Genomic DNA, 24,354 nt, shown 5'->3' on the forward strand with positions numbered 1-24,354 from the left:
TATTGGTTGCAACGTTGCTTTCTTTTACCATGTAATAGAAAAAAATATTAGTGAAATGAATCCAGACTTGTTAAATGCATTGTCATATAGAATGTATAGATGCATCTATACACACAAGCAACACAAATGTAATAATAACAAGTATCCAGTAGTTGTTGTCTTCTGCCAGTGTCATACAGTATACATGATTTCCTGCCACACGCTGTGCTTCCTCCTAAGGAGTCCTAAGTCCCTACGGGGCAGGATTAAACCTAAGACATTAGATGGAGGTTAGACATACCAGCCTGAACTTATGTCAAACTAAATGTACGCACTTTTTTTTTAAAGCGCGCATGGTTTTGCCACAAAAATAAACTTTTGGTGGCGATCTAATCCTTAGGTAACATAACAACTGGCTGGAAACTGTCATCTTTCTAGGAGATTCATCAGCCAGGATTATCTCCCCACATCTCAAGGTGCCTACAAACACTAACATCAACCAGATCAGCAATTCGATAATGTTTATGTTCACCGTACGCTTAGTGTGAATGTGCCCAGAGGATGAAGAGTCCTTTAGATGCATAAATCTAGTCCCAGCTCTTATCTCAGTAACATTTTGTACATGACCAGAAACTTTACCACTTGTGAAAAAGTGGTAATTGTGGGGAATGATACATCCCATAACTATATTTTAGGACACTAAAATCAGCCTCTATTTATACTCTTGCCTCCCCCGTCGGCCAACCTGTATACTCCAATCCAGCGTTTCCCAACTTTTTCTCAGTCACTGCGCCTTTTAAAAGTACACAACCCAGACATACCACTATAAGGTGTAAAATACATAGCTGTTACCTACCCATCAGTGGCAAACCTGAATTTGGAACGATTTCTCATCAGAAGCCTGCCTTTACATCAGAGTTCCCCTTTAATTTCAGAGTCCCCCTCCATCACATGAGATTCTCCCATCACATCAGTAGTCTCCTTTTCCATCAGAGTCCCCCATCACATCAAAGCCTTCCCCCATCACATCAGAGTCTCCACTTCACAGAGTATCCCATTCATAGAGACCGCTCATAACATTGGAGTCCCTCCAACACATCCAAGTCATCGGTGCTCCCCCTACTTTCCCATCAGAGGTTCCCCAGAACATCAGAGTGCCCCCATCACATAATCCCCTCATCACATAAAAAGCCACACCCTTCTTATCAGAGTCCCTTCTATATATTAGAGACCTCCCTTAAATTTGAGAGCCCTGATCAAAGCCATACAGCTTACCACTTTAAGAGAATGTCACAGGGTGGGAGGTAAAGCAGGTCTGGGCAGAGGGGCAATTATGTCCTCTCCTGAATGCAGGGTGAAGCCCTGCATGCGGCCTGCCCCGGATCAGAATCATACTTTGCCACGGGGCGGGTAGGACACTATGTAGTGCTGGTGGCTGGCCTGACTGCACCATTAGAAAACACGATGCTGATTCAGTCCTATGTTTACAGCACCCTAGGAGAACGCAAAGGTCACACCGGTTTGGAAATGCTGCTCTAAACAATGGCGAAAAGAAAATCAAGCTACCCAGGAGACTCAAGATCTACAACTTCCCTGTTATCATGTATTGTAGTGACAAGGGAGAAATGGTTTTCTGCTCTTTCTTGAAAAGACATTGATAAGGGTATAACTGGGTTGTCTATCACACCAGCCTTTAGCCATGTAGAATGTGTCTAACCCCAAAATGAGTTTGCTTCTTTATGTTTTCACCTTTCCAAATAAAGAAAAAAATATATACTGCTATAAATCTTTGTGTGATTTTACAGCATAGATATTTAATTGTTCGATTTTAAGACCATGTGCTGTTTAAGAAGCTAAGCCTCCCCTATTGATATGCAAATTAACCAGTCAGACTAGTTTATGAGCTCAGCAGAGGAAGCTCTTTACAGGATTTAATGTACAGGAAAAGCAAAGAAGCAAGAGTGGCTTTGAGGACATTGGAGAAAGCAGTTGGACTTTGAGTAGAGAACGATGAAGAAGATTCTGTCTCGAAGTTGAGTAGCTGTACTTATTGTATACATATTGTACATGCTTATTTGCTAGGAAGATAGTTAGCTTGTACATGTGGTAGGCATATTTTGTTATACTTGCATTTTTTGAATTGTGCTGTTTTTCCTGTCCATTAAAATGCATGTGCTTCTATTGTTGGAGACTCCCAGAAATTAGTTAGGTCCACAGAAAATAGGGTGCCTTGTAGGGCTCTGTGGCTTACGCATGTATTTGCAAATGTGTGCAACTAAACCTCTTTTTTAACAAACACGGTTGGACAGGTCAATTCGGATGGTCACAGGCTGGTTGGTAAGTTGAGATTGGAAATTTTCTTGGTTTTGTTTTACATGTGTTGCCCTTCCAATGCTCCTTGCTGCAGTGATCAATTATAGCTGGTGGCAGTGACTTCTTTTTGGTACAGTATAGCACATTACCCCTTGGCTCCAGCTGCCACTGGCCCTTTAAGGGGTTTGCTATGCTGCGAGGCGGGGCAGGACTTATGGCCACGTGACTGCCGTGACTGGCTGTCACGGTGGTCACAAGCTTGAAAAAGTTTCTTTCCATGTGCCACAAGGCGCACGCTCTTGGCACAGCACTGTCGGCGCTAATGCATGCAAATACTCGCCTGCTCGGCACCAAGGCCTGGCCGCCGAGAGGCCACATATTTGCATGCGTTCGATGCTAGGGGCTTAATGCACTACAGAGGTCTAAGATTCCTTGGCTTTTATTGCAAACAACCTATATTAGACACCAAGCAAAACAATTGGGGACTCGTGGCTCGATTTGCGCTAAAGCTCAACTGAAGCAGATCTGTGGTTTGGTATATTGTGTTGCTTGTGCTGAGGAAAAATGCAGCTTTTTTGTTTAGTAAAAGTATTATTATACTACAGAGGTCTAAGCTTTCTTGGCTTTTTTGCAAGTTGACCTGAAGCAAAACAATACCTTTGTTTAGAATGGTCTTCACTCTTGACAATAAGCATCACATTTTGATAGGGCCAAGAGATCCTCCCCACCAGGTCCAACATTACCTGACACATTCACACCAGTGCTTCAGTTTGAATAAAGTTACAGTGTGCATAGGTCCACACTTGTATAAAGTACTCGAAACCCATACTTGAGTAAAAGTACAAGTGCTCGATCAAAAAGTGACTTGAGTAGAAGTGGAAGTGCTCGATCAAAAAGTGACTTGAGTAGAAGTACTAAAGTATTCAACATTTTTCGTACTTAAGTATTGCAAGTAGTTTTTTTTTAAATTTTGCTACTCAAGTACTGAAAGTAAAAGTACCGGTAGTTTTGAAAAAAAAATTGCTATTCAAGTACTGAAAGTAAAAGTACAAGTACTGTGCTATGTAGTTATTAAAGAAAGAAGTCAAAAGTTTGAACATCATATTGTTTTTTATTATTTCAAATGATTAACCTAAAGGACAATCACAATTCCTTTGGCTGTAACATTTTGTAAACAAAAACAGATAAAGTATGTCCCTCCCTTCCCCTTTAAAGCATCCCTCCTTCTCTTCCCTGCATGTTTTTTTTCTCCACAGTTTATTGGTGCTCAAAATTATATATAAACCAATGTGATATACAACAATATATTCCAATAATGAAATAAAGGAAGAGTGTATGAAATCAAAGTCAATAAAAAGTCCATATATATATATAATGCCATAATACCATATATATGTGACAAAACAAGGTGAATATATTTTCAAAGGTGCAGGAATCAAACAGGTGCTATTCCAAATAATAGGTGCAGAGTCCCACCACCTTGTGGATTTCCCCCTTACCCGGCGGCTGAAGGTAAGTGCAAAATAATATCCAAATAGACTCTTCCAGTGAAACAAAACTGCAAAACCTGTGCTCTCAACTTCCAGTGAAAAAAGCAAAATCAGCCTCTTACCAGAAAAAAGGTCTATGTACGCTCGTGACTCTCCTTGGTTGGGGGGAGGTTCTCTTTTCCCTTAACAGCAGATATGTAGATCATTTTATTTATACATACAGTAGCATTGATTTTCGTATGCGCTGATTTACACATGACATTATACACATTTTTTTTAACTTCATGAAACCTGCCATCTACTGTTCTGGCAGTCATAATTTTTATAATTGTAACAAGCAACTATGCAGCACAAAAAAAAAATATCAGAGTAGAAGTATTGAGAAGTAGGAGAAAAAAATTCTACTCCAGGAAAGTACAGATACCGCCTTTCCGTACTTAAGTACAGTAGTGAAGTAGTTCTACTTAGTTACTATACATCTCTGCATAGGTCATAGTGTGTACAATATACTGTAAATATACTGTGGCAAAAATTTCCAGCCTCGGTTCTCTCTCGTTTCTTTTTTTAACACCCTCATCACAGGTTTGTCCAATAAAACAATGAAATGCATTGTTTGGTATATTTTGGCAAATCGCCTCACTTAATATTTCATGTGCTGTCTAGCAGCTCCGGGCAATAAACCTTAACTTCAGAAAACAATTCTATTGTAGCCTGTAAGCATAAATTATTATCAAACATTTTGCCTTCCAGCAAGATGCACACAAGCTCAAAATGCTTTCTTCCACTTTCAAAGCTAAGCCTTGAAACCTGCACATCAGCAAATGGGTGGAAAAAAAAGAACATTAAACACAGATGAATTACATTTCAGAAGAACAACAAACACATTTTACAGATACGGGAACTGGCTACCCTTGTCCTGTGGCTTTATAGCAGAACTCGGCTTTGCAAAGACTAAAGTTAGTCCTAAGACCCCAATAGCAGGCATCTTGACTTTGCCATAGGCATTGGTAAACGTTAAAAGGAAAAGGATCACACCACAGGTAAAACAAAAGACTTTCTGGGAATTGGGTCACTAAAAGTATATAATAACGTGTTTTTCTTTTAAACATTTTCTCAAGTAGATCCAATTGTTTTCTTCTCCATACCAATGTCCCTCCCCTCCTGCAACTCAAACTTGTTTAATTGATTAATGAAATAAGTAGCTTTTATATTTTTTTTTTTGTTCTTAGCTTATTTTGTTGCTACTAAAACTTTTCCAAACTAAAAATGTAATACAAGTATATTGCTTTTTAGATTTAATTTAGGTTTTTCCACACAGTAGGGAAAAAATGGTGTAAAGATAGTAGTTTAAAAAAATTAGAGGGCCAATACACATGATTATTAATTGTGTCAAAAAAAAAAAAAAAAAAGCAACAACAACATTAAAAAAAAACAAAAAAACAAAAAAAAAAAAACAAAGGAAAGGAGACAGAATTCTAAACATTTTTTATTTTATTTTTAATCACATACATCATGTGTGATCATGACCACTTCTGGTTAGGCATGATGTGACTGATAAAAAATCATAAGAATGAATAGCTCAAAAAAAAAAAAATAGGATTTTGTTGTTATTTAACCACTTCCGAACTGGGAGATTTTCCCCCTTAATGACCAGGCCATTTTTTTTGTGATTCGGCACTGCGTTACTTTAACCACTTTACGACTGTTCACAGTAATATTACTGCGGCAGAGTGGCTCGTTATCGTCTGATGACGTAGTATTACGTCGTCAGACACTCCCCCTTCTGGGCGGCGCTTGCGCGCCGCCGGAGGCTCGCTCCCGCTGTTTTCATTCACAGCGGGAGTCGGGCCAGGGGAGGAGCAGCGGCGATCGCCGCTGTTCTTACCCGATCGTCGGGGATCGAGTCTGGAGATCCGCCCGCTGTGTGTAAACACAGCGGGCGGATCTCCATAGTGACAGGGAGTGACAGATCGGAGTGTTCAGCATAGCTGGACATCCGATCTGTCCATGAATCAATCAGTCACCTCCCCCCCTACACGTCAGTAAGCACCAGGCATACATTAACCCCTCCCTCTCCAATAAAATTAATCCCTTCCCTGCCAGTGTCATTTTTACAGTAACAGTGCATATATATAGCACTGATTACTGCAGTAATGTCACTGGTACCCCCAAAAGTGTCAAAAATGTCAGTCAAGGGTCCGATCTGTCCGCCGCAATGTCGCAGTCCCGCAAAAAAAATCGCAGATCGCCGCCATTATGCGTTAAAAAAAAAAAACACCAAAAATGACAGAAATCTTTCCCTTTGTTAGTAAACGCAATAACTTTTGCGCAAACCAATCAAAATACGCTTATTGCGATTTTTTTTACCAAACATATGTAGCATAAAACAAATTGGCCAAAAATTTTTAAAAAAATTGGTTTTTACATCTTTTTTGGGGGGAATTTCATATAAAAAAATGTTAAAAATATTGTTATTTTTTCAAAATAAACGCTCTTTTTTTGTTTATAGCACAAAAAGTAAAAATCGCACAGGTGATCAAATACCACCAAAAGAAAGCTCTGTTTGTGGGAAAAAAAGGACGTAAATTTCGTTTGGGTACGGCATCGCACGACCGTGCAATTGTCAGTTGAAGTCGCACAGCGCCGAATTGCAAAAAGTGGCCTGGACGGAAGACAGCAAAATCCTCCGGTGGTAAAGTGGTTAACGGACAATTGCGTGGTCGTGCAATGCTTTACCCAAATAAAATTGATGTCCTATTTTTTCCCACAAATAGAGCTTTCTTTTGGTGGTATTTGATCACCTCTGCAATTTTATTTTTTGCGCAATAAAAAAAAAAAAATTAAATATATATATATATATATGCTGCTATATAACATTCCCAATAAAAAAAAAATTAAAAATCGAATTTTTTAATAATAAAAGGCCAATTTGTATTCTGCTACATATTTTTGGTAAAAAAAAAAATCCCAATAAGCGTATTTTGATTGGTTTGTGCAAAAGTTATCACGTCTACAAACTAGGGGAAATATTTATGTCATTTTATTTATTTATTTATTTTTACTAGTAATGGCGGCGATCAGCGATTTTTAGCCGGACTGCAAAATTTCGGCGGACAGATCGGACCCCTAACTGACATTTTTGACACTTTTGAGGGACCAGTGTCATTACTACATTAATCAGTGCTAAAAATATGCACTGTTACTGTAATAATGACACTGGCAGAGAAGGGGTTAACCCAGGGCGATCAAGGGGTTAAATGTGAGCCTAGGGGGTGTTTTCTAACTGTAGGGTAGATGGGCTTGTGAAATCAATACAGAGACATGTGTTCCTATATAGGAGGAACACAGGAGCTCTGCATTGATTCCAGAGAGAACAACGGTCTGCTGTGATTACAACAGCAGACCGCCATTCTCTCTTCACGGGGAGTGATCACGGGTGCCCGGCGGGAATCAGATATGGCGATTCGCAGGAACCTGCCGCCGGCTGGTCGGCAAGTAGTTATGTTTTTTCACGAAAAAATAAATAAAAAAGCAAACATGTGGTTTCTCTTCTTTCATGGAAATCTTGGAAGATAAAGGTAACTATAATATTTGTTTCTAATTAACCCTAAACCTACCTCCTTTAGTTTGAGCTGAGCTGCAGGTAAGCAGCTAAAATGCACAATGGAAATACACTGTTTATCTGTTTGTTTAGCCAGTTTTGTGATCCGGCACCTCTGCTGGACAACACAGTCAGGTTTTGAACTGCAACAGCAGCAGCACAGATTAAACAAAAACACACCCCAACTGAAGGGATAATAAAAAAGCAGTGGGGATTAGTAGTTTACAGAAGGAAAATAACTTCTATTTCATCTTACAGGAAGTGACAGAGACATTTAATTTCTAGGAAGATCAAAGGGTATTTTCTGTGCTTAATGATAAACTTCAACCTTTTGTGGCAATCATCCACTTGACGCAGGCGCAGACACTGGCGCCACGTCACGCTCTATGAAGTCCGTATACGTGCAGCGCACAGTGCGCATGCGCGAAGGGCTTCTTAAGGCCGGGGAACGAGAGTCAATCCTCACTTCTCTCAGGCAGAGAGGAGAGGATGGACCTACACTGCGCCAGCCGAGGGAATTTTTTCACCTGAGTTTTAAGCAGACAAACGTAAGTGCAAGCGGATTCCCAGTATTCACCTCTGGATCAATAAACTTGGCACCACAGTCACTGTATATTGCAAAAAAGTCACCTCAATTATTGTACAAGACACCACTTGTAAAATACACCATTATATACTGCAGACCAAGAACCTGGCTGAGAGGGGGGAATTTATCCCCAGGATCTTGGAGAAAGCTCACTCCACCAGCCTATTCAAACTGTAAGTGAAGGAACCTTTTTGCCAACCTCCATGACAAAAACGGAATTCCTGCTAATAAACAAGTACTCCTCTTATAAATATAACCCTAGGCTACATGCAGTACACGATTCCCGCTGTGATTGTGAACGGACACAGGAGCTTCTGCGCAGAAATAGTGGCTACACCCGTGTATGTACTTTAAAGCACCATTGATATATATATAATAGATTTTATTTGATGTACTTAGAGGATTTTTTAATATTCCTTTATATTACTCTTATAGATTACAGACTGAGTGACCTAACGCTTTGAAAAAGGCCCATGATAGAGCCGAAACGCATCAGAGATTTGGGATTATTCACTGGAAATATTTTCCGATTAAACATCCACTGGAAAATAGAGAAAAAGTCCTTGTTTAATGTCACCAGATGCACTACTGTCACTGATTCTTTTGAATCTTCTTTATTTTCTTCACACTTAGGCTCCTCTCCCAAGCACATTCATCACCCAATGCTTGTTATAAGTATACCAATATCAGTATTTATGTAATAAATTATTTTTATACCTTAATTCTTTTTGTATATATATATCCACTTGCCCGTAAAGTCCCACTTTCCTTGGTTTGAGGCACCAGCAACCCCCAAATGGCACCTTCCTTCCTTCCAGGCTACATGTCTAGATAAAGGTCTGGTATGGATTTTGGAGAGGATACTATGAAGTTTTCTTTTTTGGTTGGGGGTCCCCCATAAAAATCCATACCGGATCATTATCCACAGTATTTAAAGAACTAAATAACTAAAGGCATTGGTAGATTTCCCCCTCTAATCCTGTTCTGTTGACAACTCAAAATTTTGGATTTTCCATCATGTTAAACTAATATTAACCACTTTAAGACCGGAAGATTTTCCTGCTTAATGACCAAGTCCTATTTTGCGATTCGGCACTGCGTGAGTTTAACGGACAATTGCGTGGTCGTGCGACGCTGTACCCAAATAAAATTGACGACTTTTTTTCCCCACAAATAGAGCTTTCTTTTGGTGGTATTTAATCACCTATGTAATTTTTATTTTTTGCGCTATTAACACCAAATGCGATAATTTTGACAAAAAAACAATATTTTTCACATCTGCTATATAACATTCCCAAAAAAAAAAAAAAAAATGTAAAAATCTAAATCTTTTAACATTTTAGGCCAATTTGTTTTCTGCTACATATATTTGGTAAAAAAAAAAATCACAATAATAATAATAATTTTGATTGGTTTGCACAAAAGTTTTTGCGTTTACTAACTACGGGAAAGATTTATGTCATTTTTATTGTTTTTTTTTTTCTACTAGTAATGGCGGCGATCTGCGATTTTTTTGCGGGACTGTGACATTGCGGCGGACAGATCGGACCTCTAACTGACGTTTTTGACACTTTTGGGGGTACCAGTGACATTACTACAGTAATCAGTGCTAAAAATATGCACTGTTACTGTAATAATGCCATTGGCACGGAAGGGGTTAACAGTGTTGGTTAAATGTGACCCTAGTGGAGTGATTCTAACTGTGGGGGGGGGGGTTGGGCTTGTGAGATGACCATACAGACATGTGATCTATATAGCAGGATCACATAGTCTCTGTGATGATCTCAGGGAGAAGGAAGGATGGCTGTGTTTATATCAGCCGTCCGTCCTTCTCTGTCAGCGGGGAGATTGAGGGTGTTAGGCGGCAATTGGGGCTGCCTGACACACACACTGGCTCCCCGGCTGATGAGCGGGGGCAGGAGCGAGCCGCCGGCGGCACGCGCTTGCCCCCTAGCCTCCTGAGAGCGAGCAACGTAGAGCTATGTCGCTTTGCCCAGGAGCGGCTGCCTGCCTCAGTAAATCTGCGGCGGGCAGTCGTCAAGTGATTAAAGGCAGATAAAAAAAATAAATAAATAACAAACATGTCATACTTACCTGCTCTAAGCGGTGGCACAGAGCAACACTCATCCTTCTTTAACTGGGTCCCATCTGACGCTCCTGGCCCCTCCCTCTTGCCGAATTCCCCCATAGCAACCATCTTGCAATGGGGGTACCCAAACCGACTCACTCCTAAGCCACTGCTCTGCGTGTCTATTCACACACAGAAAGTATTTTGGCCCTGCTCTCTCCTCATTGGCTCACTGCTTTGATTGACAGTAAGGAGGAGAAGAGATTTAACCTTAACCACCTCCTGCCCGCCATATAGTAAAATGACAACGGAGCGGTGTGGTTCTGGAACAACGTCAGATGACGGTGCCCAAGTTAAGCCGCAATCTGGGCTGTGTTCCTGAGATATGGTGCGACCCCAATCTCAGCAAAGAGCCACGGCTCTTTACCCATGTGATCGGCTGTGTCCAATCACAGCCAATCACATGTAAATAAGGAAGTGCCACTTATCCGTTCCTCTCGCCTCACACTGACAGGGTCAATTTGATTACAAGGTACAGATAGGGCCAATCACAGCCCATATGTACCATGTGATTAGGTTTGACCAATCACAGCTAATCACAAAAAAACAGACCGAATGATTCAGTTTCATTCAGTAAGATGCTTGCTTATAGTAATGTAATTCACTGCTATAAGCAAACATAATGTAAAAAAATAAATAATAAATCCTGATTACTTCCCCAGAGTAGTACAATCTTCCTATGGTAACGTTATAATGCTCTGGTCACAGTGTAGTAAAAAAAAGTCATAAAATAAAATGTTAAAAAAAAATAAAAAGAAGGATAACATTTTAACATTTTTTTTGTACTATCACCACTCACCAGTCAGTGTCCCTGATCACCGCCACACCAGTTATATGATGACACTGTACTGCACTGGGGGCAGTATGTGAAAAAAAAAAAACATTGTGAAATTTCTGTTTTTATTTCTTCATTTTCCCCAAAAAATTCTGACAAAAATTTACAACTTCAAAAAACCCATCATGCCTCTTACTAAATACCTTGGACTGTCTACTTTCCAAAAAGGGGTCATATTTCAACTGTCCTGGCATTTTTAGGGCCTCAAGAAATGAGATAGGCCGTACATCAGGATTGATCAAATTTCAGATATATATCATAGTTTGTGGACTCTATAACTTTCACACAGACTAAATAATATACACTGATTTGGGTTATTTTCACCATAAAAATGTAGCAGAATACATATTAGGCTAAATTTATGAAGAACAATTAGTTATTTGCAACATTTTATAACAGAAACGAAGAAAAATAATTTTTTTCCCCCACATTTTCAGTCTTTTTTTGTTTCTTTAGCAAAAAATAAAAAACCCAGCAGTGATTAATTACCACCAAAATAAAGTTTTATTTGTGTGAACAAAATGATAAAAATGTAATCTTGTTACAGTGTTGCATGACCGTGCAATTGTCATTTAAAGTGTGACAGTGCTGCAAGCTGAGAATTGGCCTGGGCAGGAAGGGGGGTAAAAGTGCCCTGTATTAAAGTGGTTTACTTCAGGTCCACTTTATCTACATTTCTACAAAAAAAAGCCTGAAGTCACATAACTGAAATCAGGTCCTGAACGTTCTTGAGTAAATCTGTACAACCAGTAATTTAAATGATGTTCCTATTGGCTGCCTTTTATTGCAAAGAACTGTAGGTGTGAATGTTATCAATGGGCAGCTCCTTATTTGAAAATGAAATCCTGTTTGCTCATTAGACTCTAGATCAGAGAGGATATTAAAGGATAATACATTCAAAGATGCAAATGTGAATGAACAAACACTCTCTGAAGGTTAATAGCCTGGAAATTGTCCAGCTGAGGAGCATGTGGAGGTTTTCCTATATTATCTCTGTTCATGCAGCCTTCCAGCTTCATCAGATGGCAGAAACAGATGATACCAACAGCTGAGTCCCACCAATTCAGTCAATGATATCAGCAACAAGTACTCTTTGATGGTGGTGGGCAACCTTTTGGATTATAGAGCCCTGACATTCGGCCCCATGCTCTTCCTAAAGGCTGATATCACATTCATAGCTTCATTTTATTTTTTTTCATTTTTTTTTTAAAGAATTGTTTAATGCTAAAGCTTAGGTATGGCAATTTTTACATGGCTCCACTTGGGCCAACGGAAGTATGTATGTGTCATACACATGAGATCCCAGTGGTTGTTGGAAATCACTGTAGTATGCACCACTACTTCAGTGATCTCCACTAGCTTCAGGGTCCCATGCCGAAAGGTTGCCTTGCTGCTTAGTAAACACAGAAGGTGGTCTGCTCACCAGGGGTGTCATTCAGGGAACGCTTTGCCTTTTCTCAATGGATGCAAAGTGTTCTCTGGTTGGACAGAGTGGAGATTGCAATGTCACATCTCCACTTCATCCAATCAGAGAATGCTTTGCATTGCAATGGCACCCTTGCCAATCAAGCAATTCCCTGAGTTCACAACACAACAGGGCAGCCGCTTGGCACAGGACCCACAAGCTGATAGAGCTCACTGTAGTTGGGTTGTCTCATTTCCTGTAACTGTGACACCCGTACAGGAAATCGGGGAAGTAGTTGTCACCAGGACAGGAAGACGGGTCATATACAGTAACAGTGGGGTTGATTGATTTACTAAAACTGGTGCACTCAGAATCTGGTGCAGCTCTGCATGGTAGCAAATCAGCTTTTAACACCGGCTCGTTCAATTAAGCTTTGGCATATAAACCTGAAAGCTGATTGGTTTCTGCGCCAGGTTTTGCAGATTTTGCACTGTCTAGTAGAGATGGGCTCAGGCGTGTTCGGATCGTAGTCCCAACCCACCTGAGCAATCCCGCCAGGAAGCCGTCACTGCACACCTCTAATCATGAGCAGCCTAGTATGTACTACTACGGGATGGGAAATGCCTCACTGCCTATGATTGGCTGTGTGCAGTGATGGTTTCCTGGCGGTATTGCTCAGGTGAATTGTAAGTTGGATCCAAACACACCTGAGCCCAACCCTACTATCTAGTATTAGTTAATAACTCCCATTGTCACAGATTCAAACCTTTACTTACCCTAATAAAAAAGTTTTTTTTTTTTTGGTTTTCTCTTTGTCACCGTTAGATATTTCACTTTCTGTTACTATTAGAAGTGAGGAGAACCTTCCCCAACAGGAACAACAAGAGTAATAAAAATCTTAGACAGAGGCTCGGATCCTTCCTTGTTCTGTCCAAACCAAAAGAAAATGTTTTGGCTAGAGTTGAGATTTCGACATCAAGGAGGTGTTTTAAAGCTGAACTCCAAGATAAGCAAACAATTGCATGTGCGGCTAATTGGCTATGATGCAGAGGGGTTGGGTGACAACAATTTTCTTAGATTTGTGTTTTACTCAATGTAGTAGTCTGCAAGTAAAATTATAATTACGGTACAATAAATATTCTAACAGGTTTCAACTGCAAGACACTTAGGAGTACAGGCAAGAAATATCTTCAAAAATATAGATTATCACAATTACACAGAGCTGACATGGGCAGGCTGCTGAAGGCTTGTGTAGCACCCTCTTATTTAGGTGCTAGGATAGTTAGGTAAGTGTTAGAGTGCATTTTTGATGTAATTTTGGGTAAGGTAAAAGCATAGTTTGGCTCACTGTACTCAGTGAGCTGTAATTGTTTAGTTAGGTCTGCTCTGTGTACTCTGCCGCTGCCAATGAGCCTGATAGTTCACTCTGTATCCAGGTAACTTAAGACATTTCTTGATAATAGTTGTGGAGTTAAGCAGATTGCAGCATTATTATGGATGCAGCCCCAGCCTATCCCAGAGAGGCAGGCTCTGATGCCATGCTGGGAAACTGTATTTATTCTGGGAGCACATAGAGCTCTGGGTCTTGTCCCAGAGTGGAGGAGTCCAGCCTTCGGGGTACACTGCCCTTCCAGGGAGACGCTGTTGTTGGTGAGGCCTCAGGTGTGTGACCTGAGGGGAGGAATGCTAAGACCCAGGTACTTAGAAGAAGCTGACTGGGGGTAGCTGTCTGCCAAAGGACTGGAGAAGAGTCTGGTATCACTGGGGGTTGTCGACTGGAAGAAGGCTACCATCTGTCCTTGGACCTTGCGAGTACAAACACTAAAAGATGGTGCCCAGAGTCAATGGCAGATGACAATGTTGTCATGCCTGACTTCTTCCAGAAGACATAACAGAAGTACCCCTCTTGCAACACAATTCCAACTAATGATCGAAAGACAAGTGGGGGCATCTAGTGGTGACATGTCAGAACTACCTGCTTAAAATCCCTGATATTTTTACTTGAATCTTTGTGTGCTTTGTGTATGTCTTCCAGATCTATGCAGTAATCCATTGTGAAACTTTTTCTGTGTGCAGGGGCTTGCAGTAGTAAAGACCGGTCACTGCTACTCTCGCTTCCTGTGCAGAATGGCTGGTCTTCTAGTTTTCTAGTGGATTGGTCTGTTTGTTATATTTGGTGATGGGGGTCATGCTACCCTTTAATCATGTGCAATGAACGTGGTTGCTGACTGTCTGTTAAAACACCCTCTGAAAAGTGATACACCAGCCACAGCCTGAGCAGAAATGTCTGTCCTCTGTCAGCATGATGCAGAAAAGAACACTTGCTTTCTGAATGGATTCTGTTTTCTTTCTGCAAAGGTTTGACACCCCCTGCTGAGTCAGGGCTGGAGCTCTCCAATATTCAGCAGGGGATGTGAGATTTGCTGATTTTAGAGCTATAGGTCTGACCTTGTAGGTGGTCTGTTGGACCTGTGCAGAGATACCACTGATTCCACAAAGAGTCCATCATGCTCACTGGGGAAATACTTTTCCACTCAAACTGTGGCTAAAGTGAACTTTAAACACTTCCCGACCAACTGCCGCCTATTTACTGTGGCAGGGAGGCTCGGGCAGGCAAAACGGCGTAGTCCTACGTCGCTCGCCTGAGAGGAGCTGGGGGGCGGTGCTCTCCTGACCCCGATCGTCAGGGACGGACGGCCATTGTAAACACAGCCGACCGTCCTTCTCCCTGATATTGATCACAGAGCCCATGTGATCCTGCTATATAGGATCACATGTCTCTGTGGTCATCTCAAAAGCCACGCCCTGCCCACAGTTAGAATCACTCCCCTAGGGTCACATTTAACCCCTAGATCACCTATACTGTTAACCCCTTCCCTGCCAGTGTCATTATTACAGTAACAGTGCATATTTTTAGCACTGATTACTGTAGTAATGTCACTGGTCCCCCCAAAAGTGGCAAAAATGTCAGTTAGGGGTCCGATCTGTCCGCCGCTATGTCGCAGTCCCGCAAAAAATCCCAGATCGCCGCCATTACTAGTAAAAAAATAAAAAACAATAAAAAATTACATAAATCTTTCCCCTGGTTTGTAGCGCAAACCAATCAAAATACGCTTATTGCAATTTTTTTTTTTTACCAAAAATATGTAGCAGAAAACAAATTGTCCTAAAATGTTAAAAAAATTTGACTTTTACATTTTTTGGGGAATGTTATACAGCAGAAAGTGAAAAATATTGTTTTTTTTTTTCAAAATTGTCTCTTTTTTTGTTTATAACACAAAAAATAAAAATTGCACAGGTTATCAAATACCACCATAAGAAAGCTCTATTTGTGAGAAAAAAAGGACATAAATTTTGTTTGGGTACAGCGTCGCATAACCACGCAATTGTCCGTTAAAGTAATGCAGTGACGAATCGCAAAATAGGGCCTGGTCATTAAAGGGGAAAGTCTTCCGGTTCAGAAGTGGTTAAGATTGTGAACACCCTTTGTTTCCATATGTCTGAAATATGTTTCAATAATTTAAAGTGAAAGTTCACTTGGGCTTTACAATTTATTTCTGTTTTATGTCTTTTGTATAACAGAACAGAGAGGGTGACTCACCCCAACAGAAACACAGAAAGCAATAAGGATTTGACCGCGGTTCTAGCCCCTTACCACTTTATCCAAAACATCAAAAAAGTTTTGACTTCAAATTACTAAAATATAAGATTTGGATAGGCTGACTCCTTTAATGATGGATGAATGTCACTTACCTGAAGCAGACGCAATTTGTAAAGGTCCTGTTGGTATAATTGTTTCACAGAAGGAGAGACAAGACTCAGTACACATTGTATTGTTGCAAATGGCATTCTGCTAGCTTGCCATTGCTTCCTTTTGTCTCCAGGCTATGGTGAAATGAAACTGATTCTATTATAAAGACCCATCAAATCAGGATCTGTGCAAGCAACATGTACAAAGTGAACATGAAAAATTCACATTGACAGACATTATCTCCCAGCTTTTCAAATGCAAACCAAATGTGCATGTTCTTATTAGACATTACTCACAAAGAATTAAAGAAAAAGCTTTATATCAATTTTAACACAAAACCTTTTTTGGGGTCTATTTAAAAGCGGAACTCCAGGCAAACAGCTGCAATGCCTTGAAAAAGTATTCATACCCATTGAAATTTTCCAAATTTTGTTATGTTGCAACCAAAAATGCAAATGTATTTTATTGGGATTTTATGTGATAGACCAACACAAAGTGGCACATAATTGTGAAGTGAAATGAAAATGATAAATGGTTTTCAATATTTTTTACAAATAAGTATTAACAAGTATGGCGTGAATTTGTATTCCGTCCCCTTTACTCTCATACCCCTAACTAAAATCTAGTGGAACTAATTACCTTCAGAAGTCTTCTAATTAGTAAACCGAGTCCATCTGGTTTGTTAGAGAACCTTAGTAAACAAACAGCATCATGAAGGCCAAGGAACACACCAGACAGGTCAGGGATAAAGTTGTGGAGAAGTTTAAAGCAGGGTTAGGTTATAAAAAAATATCCCAAGCTTTGAACTTCTCACAGAGCATTGTTCAATTCATCATCCGAAAATGGAAAGAGTATGGCACAACTGCAAACCTACCAAGACATGGCCGTCCACCTAAACTGAGAGGCCGGGCAAGGAGAGCATTGATCAGAGAAGCAGCCAAGAGGCCCATGGTAACTCTGGAGGAGCTGCAGAGATCCACAGCTCAGGTGGGAGAATCTGTTCATAAGACAACTATTAGTCGTGCACTCCACAAATCTGACCATTATAAAAAAGAGTGACAAGAAGAAAGCCATTGTTGAATGAAAGCCATAAGAATTCCCGTTTGCAGTTTGCCAGAAGCTATGTGGGGAACACAGCAAACATGTGGAAGAAGGTGATCTGATCAGATGAGACCAAAATTGAACTTTTTGGCCTAAAAGCAAAACTATGTGTGGTGGAAAACTAACAGTGCACATCACCCTGAACACACCATCCCCACTGTGAAACATGGTGGTGGCAGCATCATGTTGTGGGGTGCTTTTTTCAGCAGGGACAGGGAAGCTGGTCAGAGTTGATGGGAAGATGGATGGAGCCAAAAACAGGGCAATCTTAGAAGAAAACCTGTTAGAGTCTTCAAAGGATTGGAGACTGGGGGGGGGGGGGGTCACCTTCCAGTAGGACAGCTACCCTAAACATACAGCCAGAGGTACAATGGAATGGTTTGGATCAAAGCATATTCATGTGTTGGAATGACCCAGTCAAAGTCCAGACCTAAATCCAATTGAGAATCTGTGGCAAGACCTGAAAATTGCTGTTCGCAGACGTTCTTCATCCAATCTGACAGAGCTTGAGCTATTTTACAAAGAAGAATGGGCAAAAATGTCACTCTCTAGATGTACAATGCTGGCAGAGACATACCCAGAGAGACTTGCAGCTTTAATTGCAGCCAAAGGCGGTTCTACAAAGTATTGACTCAAGGGGCTGAATACAAATGCTCCCACACTTTTCACATATTTATTTGTAAAAAAAAATTCCTTCCACTTCCCAATTATGTGACACAATCTGTTGGTCTATCACATAAAATCCCAATAAAATACATTTACAATTATGGTTGTAACATAACAAAATGTGGAAAATTTAAAGGGGTATGAATACTTTTTCAAGGCACTGTAAATACACAGATGAGATATAATGTATATAAAGGGAACTGTTTTACCTGCCAAAAACAATTTTATCTTTGTATCCAGTTTCTGAGATTTACACAGCTCTGCACCACAGTACAGCCCTGTGTGAAAGGCAGTGGCGATTGACGAAGTTATACATTCTTTTACTTGGGGCAAAGATTAAGTTTGGCACCCCCACCCGAGAGAGAAGTTCTCCACCCATACATCTCCAGCCCTCTGCCCAATGAGAGAAGATCAATTGTAACAAATAAATAAATAAATGAGTTATAGGATGGTAATAATATGTATAAATAAATAAGTCATTTCAAAGTTTTGGTAATAGTGACTTGCTACACATGTAGCATGAAGGCCTACACAATCACTGCATAGGTGAGGTTTGAATGATTTCCAGCCTTAATTCCATAGCGAATTAAGAGGTGTGCCCCCAGGAAAGAAGTGGGTCTTTAAAGTGGAACTTCACTCTCTCAATCAACATTGACTCTTTTTAATCCTTATGCTGCTAGCATTAGTAAATAGATAGGAAAATATATTTTATTTACTTGTTTTCAACTTTTTTTTATATTTCTTCAGTTATTTCCTGGTTCCCATGCCTAGGCAAATGATTTAATATATGCCAGGAGTCTTCAGGAGGAAAGGAGGGCTTTTCTCATCTATGCACACTGTCCTGCATACATGCTTCAGCTAAGGGCAGATGGATTCCAGGAAGTAAATGCTACATGAATCATATGCTCTTATTTAAAGGAGTTGCAAAGTCAGGAAGGTTTTTTTTTTCTTATCCTAATGCATTCTATGCATTAAGATAAAAAGACTTCTGTGTGTAGCAGCCCCCCCAGCATCCCTAATACTTACCTGTACCCCCTCTCTGTCCAGCGATGTCCACAAGTCCCTCGGCCATCCTGGGACTCCCCCCCCCCCTGATTGACTGAGATACAGCCGCGGCGCCATTGGCTTCCGCGGCTATCAATCAAAGTCAGTAAGCTAATCAGGAGAGAAAGGGGGCGGGGCCAAACGGCAGCTCCGTGTCTGAAAGGACACACAGAGCTGCAGCTCGGCTCAGGTGCCCCCATAGCAAGCTTCTTGCTGTGGGGGCACTCGATAGGAGGGAGGGGCCAGGAGTAGCAAAGAGGAGGATCCAGGCTGCCTTGTGCAAAACCAACTGTACAGAGGAGGTAAGTACAGTATAACATGTTTGTTATTTGTTTTTAAAAAAACCCGAGACTTTACAATCACTTTAAGACTGCCACGGCCAGAAATGCTTGGGAGTGATTTTCAAGGTGATTTCTCAGGGAAAAAAACATAGAGACATGGATGGATGGGGGAGTTTGCCTTGATTATCAAAAATGAAATAAATAGCGTTTTTAGTTTGTGGTGCTAAGATGCACTGTAGTTCCACTTTAATATGGCCTGCTTGTGTGTACTATTCTTCCTTCCTGCCGGCATGTACCGTTTAGGAGATATTTACTTTGCATGCAGCCAGTGAACTCACTGGCGCATGCACTCTGAAGGAACGGCCGCTCGTGCCGTTCCTTCAGAGCCCCATGCCGTGGCCGTCAGATGGCCGGATGCCGCAAACCCGGAAGAAGGGCGACCAAACATGTCACCCATGAGACAGGTGAGCGGTCGGCACTGCGAGGCTTCATTCTAAGGTAAATATTTCATAGTGAGCTAGTATGCGATGCATACTAGCTCATTATGTGTTTGTCTTTCAGGTGTTCGTTTTTAAAAAAAAAAAAAAATTTCTGAGGTTTACAACTAGGGTTGAGCGAACCCGGACTGTATTGTTCGGGTTTGTACCGGACTTTTGGGTATTCGGTACCCGGATCCGAACCAAAACATTTTACTGTATGTTCGGGTACTGTCCGTTGTTCAGTAACGTTATTTGATGTCTTGGCGCGGTTTTAATGGCACGCTTTCAACAGGTGCAAGGCAGCCAATCAGCAAGTGTTTAACTAGTGTGCCCTAGAAGCCATCACAGCCATATCTACTTATGGCATGGCTGTGATTGGCTAGTGCAGCATGTGACCCAGACTCTATATAAGCTGGAGTCACACAGCGACGTGCGTCACTCTGCTATAACTATACTAGGGACAGGTTCCTGGTTGCTGCTGCTGCTGAGGGAGAGATAGGAGTTTACTGTAGGGCCAGGCTGGAGAGATTGCTTGTAGGGAAAGCATAGGATAGGAACAATCTGCTTTAATCAGACAGCGATCTACATTGACTTGATTATGTGGGGGTGCAGTGCACGATCTTTATGCCCTGACCTGAGCCAAGTGAGGAGGAGAAAGGAGAAAAAAAAATGCATCAGTCTGTTAGGCGTGCGGTGCTGCACATTTCATGCAAGCACTGAGCTATGTGTGTGCTTAATCTGCATTTTAAAAAAGAAAAAAAAACATTTCCTTCATATTTAACTTTGACATACAGTCTTTAGACAGACACTGCTTTTCTAACCTGCTCTTCAAAAAGCACCTATGTGAGGGGAAAATAATTATTTTTCAGTATTTAGGGTAAAAAAAAATATTTTTCAGTTTTTCATTCAAATGTTTTTTTTTATTTTATTCAATAGCGGAATAGAACAACAGTATCCAACCTGTTAGGCGTGCGGTGCTGCACATTTCATGCAACCTCAGTGCATATGTGTCTGCTTAATCTGCATTTAAAAAAGAAAAAACATTTTTTCCTTCATATTTAACTTTGACATACAGTCTTTAGACAGACATTGCTTTTCTAACCTGCTCTTCAAAAAGCACCAATGTGAGGGGAAAATAATTATTTTTCAGTATTTAGGGTAAAAAATTTATTTTTCAGTTTTTCATTCAAATGGGTTTTTTTTTTTTTTATTCAATAGCAGAATAGAACAACAACAGTATCCAACCTGTTAGGCGTGCGGTGTGTGGCGGGCATTTCCTGCAACCTCGGTGCATATGTGTCTGCTTAATCTGCATTTTAAAAAGAAAAAAAACGTTTTTCCTTCATATTTTACTGGGACTTACAGCGTTTAGACAGACACTGCATTTGAAAATTTGCTATTCAACAAGCACCAATTAAGGGGACAATTATTTTTCAGTTTTTTCATTCATACATTACAGTGCGATACACCCATTGCATACTGTTGTATTGCGCATTTATATAAATAAAACATTTAGGGGCAAAAAAAGTTGATTGCGGCCCTGTCTGCATATGTTACAGCGAAATACACCCATTGCATACTGTTATATTGCGCTTTGCAATAAAAAAAAACATTTAGGGGACAAAAAAAGTTGATTGTGGCCCTGTCTGCATGCGTTACAGTGAGATACACCTATTGCATACTGTTGTATTGCGCCTTGCAATAAAAAAAAAAACATTTAGGGGCAAAAAAAGGTTATTGCGGCCCTGTCTGCATATGTTACAGTGAGATACACCCATTGCATACTGTTGTATTGCGCCTTGCAATAAAAAAAACTATTTAGGGGACAAAAGAGTTTATTGCAGCCATGTCTGCATATGTAACAGTGAGATACACCCATTGCATACTGTTACTGTTGTATTGCGCCTTGCAATAAAAAGAAAACATTTAGGGGCAAAAAAAGTTGATTGCGGCCCTGTCCGCATATGTTACAGTGAGATACACCCATTGCATACTGTTGTATTGCGCCTTGCAATAAAAAAAAACATTTAGGGGCAAAAAAAGTTAATTGTGGCCCTGTCTGCATATGTTACAGTGAGATAAACTAATTGCATACTGTTGTATTGCGCCTTGCAATAAAAAAAAATATTTAGGGGACAAAAGAGTTTATTGTGGCCCTGTCCACATATGTTACAGTGAGATACACCCATTGCATACTGTTGTATTGCGCATTGCAATAAAAAAAACATTTAGGGGCAAAAAAAGTTGATTGCAGCCCTGTCTGCATATGTTACAGTGAGATACACCCATTGCATACTGTTGTATTGTGCCTTGCAATAAAAAAAATTATTTAGGGGACACAAGAGTTTATTGCGCCCCTGTCCGCTTATGTTACAGTGAGATACACCCATTGCATACTGTTGTATTGCGCATTGCAATAAAAAAAACATTTAGGGGACAGAAAGATATTAAATTGCGGCTTAGTCTGTATCTGTACGTGTGAGATACACTCATTGGATACTGTTGTTCTAGTCCGCTATTCAATAAACACCCATTTAGGGAAAAAATATTAAATTGCGGTCTAGTCTGTATCTATACGTGTGAGATACACCCGTTGTATACTGTTGTTCTAGTCCGCTATTCAATAAACACCCATTTAGGGAAAAAATATTAAATTGCGGCCTAGTCTGTATCTATACGTGTGAGATACACCCGTTGTATACTGTTGTTTTATTCCGCTATACAATAAACACCCATTTAGGGAAAAAATATTTCATTGCGGCTTAGTCTGCATATTTTACTATGAGATACACTCGTTGGATACTGTTGTTCTATTCCGCTGTTCAATAAACACTCATTTAGGGAAAAAATATTACATTGCGGCTTAGTCTGCATATTTTACTGTGAGATACACTCGTTGGATACAGTTGTTCTATTCCGCTATTCAATAAACATCCATTTAGGGAAAAAATATTACATTGCGGCCGAGTCTGCATATGTTACAGCGCAACAAGGCACACAGGTCTCGCATGGAGGCCCAGTTACTGGTGGTGAAGTGGTGCTGTTCCGCAGAGCGACTCACGCGTGCGTGCTGCAGCTGAAGTTCCACTATGGCCTGCTGCTGCTGGCCAGCATGTGCAAGGTGGGTACGAGTTCCAGCTTGTGGCGAGTTCCAGCTTGTGGGTACGTCACATATGAGGCGGTGAGCGGGAAGGCCGAAGTTACGCTGCAGTGCTGACAGGTGGGCAGCAGGAGGTTGAGAATGCTGAAAGTGCACACAGACGGCCCGCACTTTCTGCAGCAGCTCTGACGTATCGGGGTAATTTCTAAGGAACCTCTGCACCACCAAATTCAGCACATGCGCCAGGCAAGGGATGTGTGTCAAACCGGCTAAGCCCAGAGCTGCTACGGGATTTCGCCCATTATCGCACACCACCAGGCCAGGCTTGAGGCTCACTGGCACCAACCACTCATCTGTCTGCTGTTCAATGCCCCTCCACAACTCCTGCATGGTGTGAGGTTTTTCCCCCAAACAGGCAAGTTTTAAAACTGCCTGCTGTCGTTTACCCCTGGCTGTGCTGAAGTTGGTGGTGAAGGTGTTACGCTAACCGGATGAGGAGGTGGTAGAGGATGAGGAAGCGGAGTGGGAGGAGTTAGGAACAGGAGGCAAACTGAAGCGCACTGCAATCCTCGGTGATGAAAGGACATGGGCCAAACTGCTATCCGCCTCAGGCCCAGCCGCCACTGCATTTACCCAGTGTGCTGTTAGGGAGATATAACGTCCCTGACCGTGCTTACTGGTCCACATATCCGTAGTTAGGTGGATGTGGGTTTGAGGACCTCCTCGTCCTCTACATCATCTTTCACCCAGTCTTCACCCCTGCAACCCTTGTCGGTCTCCACAATTTGGAATTCCGCAGCAGTTGGCACCTGTGTTTCGTCATCATCCGAGATGTGCTGCGATGGTCCTCCCATGTACTCATCTTTCTTGAGACATAAGTGGTTGGGCATCGGTGCACTCAATCTCTTCCACTTCTGGGGCAGGGCTAGGTGGATGGCCCTGGGAAACCATGCTAACAGAGTCATAAAAAAGAAGAAGAGACTGCTGCACGACTTGGGGCTCAGACTGCTTGGCTGATTTGCAAGGGGGTGAGGTGAAAGATTGATGGACATCGGCTGCAGGTGTCAACTCTGACCTTTCAGCAGAAGACTGGATGGGAGACAATGTGAAGGAACTGGAGGCACTGTCAGCAACCCAATCTACTATCTATCCCCTGTACTTTTTCTGGCCTCAACATTTGTATAGGTGCATTAGGCCCTGCCAAATACTGCTGTAAGGTTCTGTTGCCTACTCGCAGCTGAGAAAGGTGTTTCACTTGTGCGTGTAGCTGGCACAGATCGACCACATCCTCTCCTTGCAACAGGAGCTCCACCAGCAGCACCACGACCCAGCACTAACATGCTGGAGCAGTATGTGTGCACACGCCTAGACGTACTGAATGACGGGTCTGCCCCCTTCAACTTCTGGGTCTCCAAATTGGGCACATGGCCTGAGCTTGCCCTTTATGCCTTGGAGGTGCTGGCCTGCCCTGAAGCCAGTGTATTATCTGAACGTGTATTTAGCACGGCTGGGGGCGTTATCACACACAAGCGCAGCCGCCTGTCCATAGCCAATGTGGACAAGCTCACATTCATTAAAATGAACCAGGCATGGAT

Source organism: Pelophylax lessonae, assembly GCF_965119305.1.
Source record: "Pelophylax lessonae genome assembly, chromosome: 1".
NCBI lineage: Eukaryota > Metazoa > Chordata > Amphibia > Anura > Ranidae > Pelophylax > Pelophylax lessonae.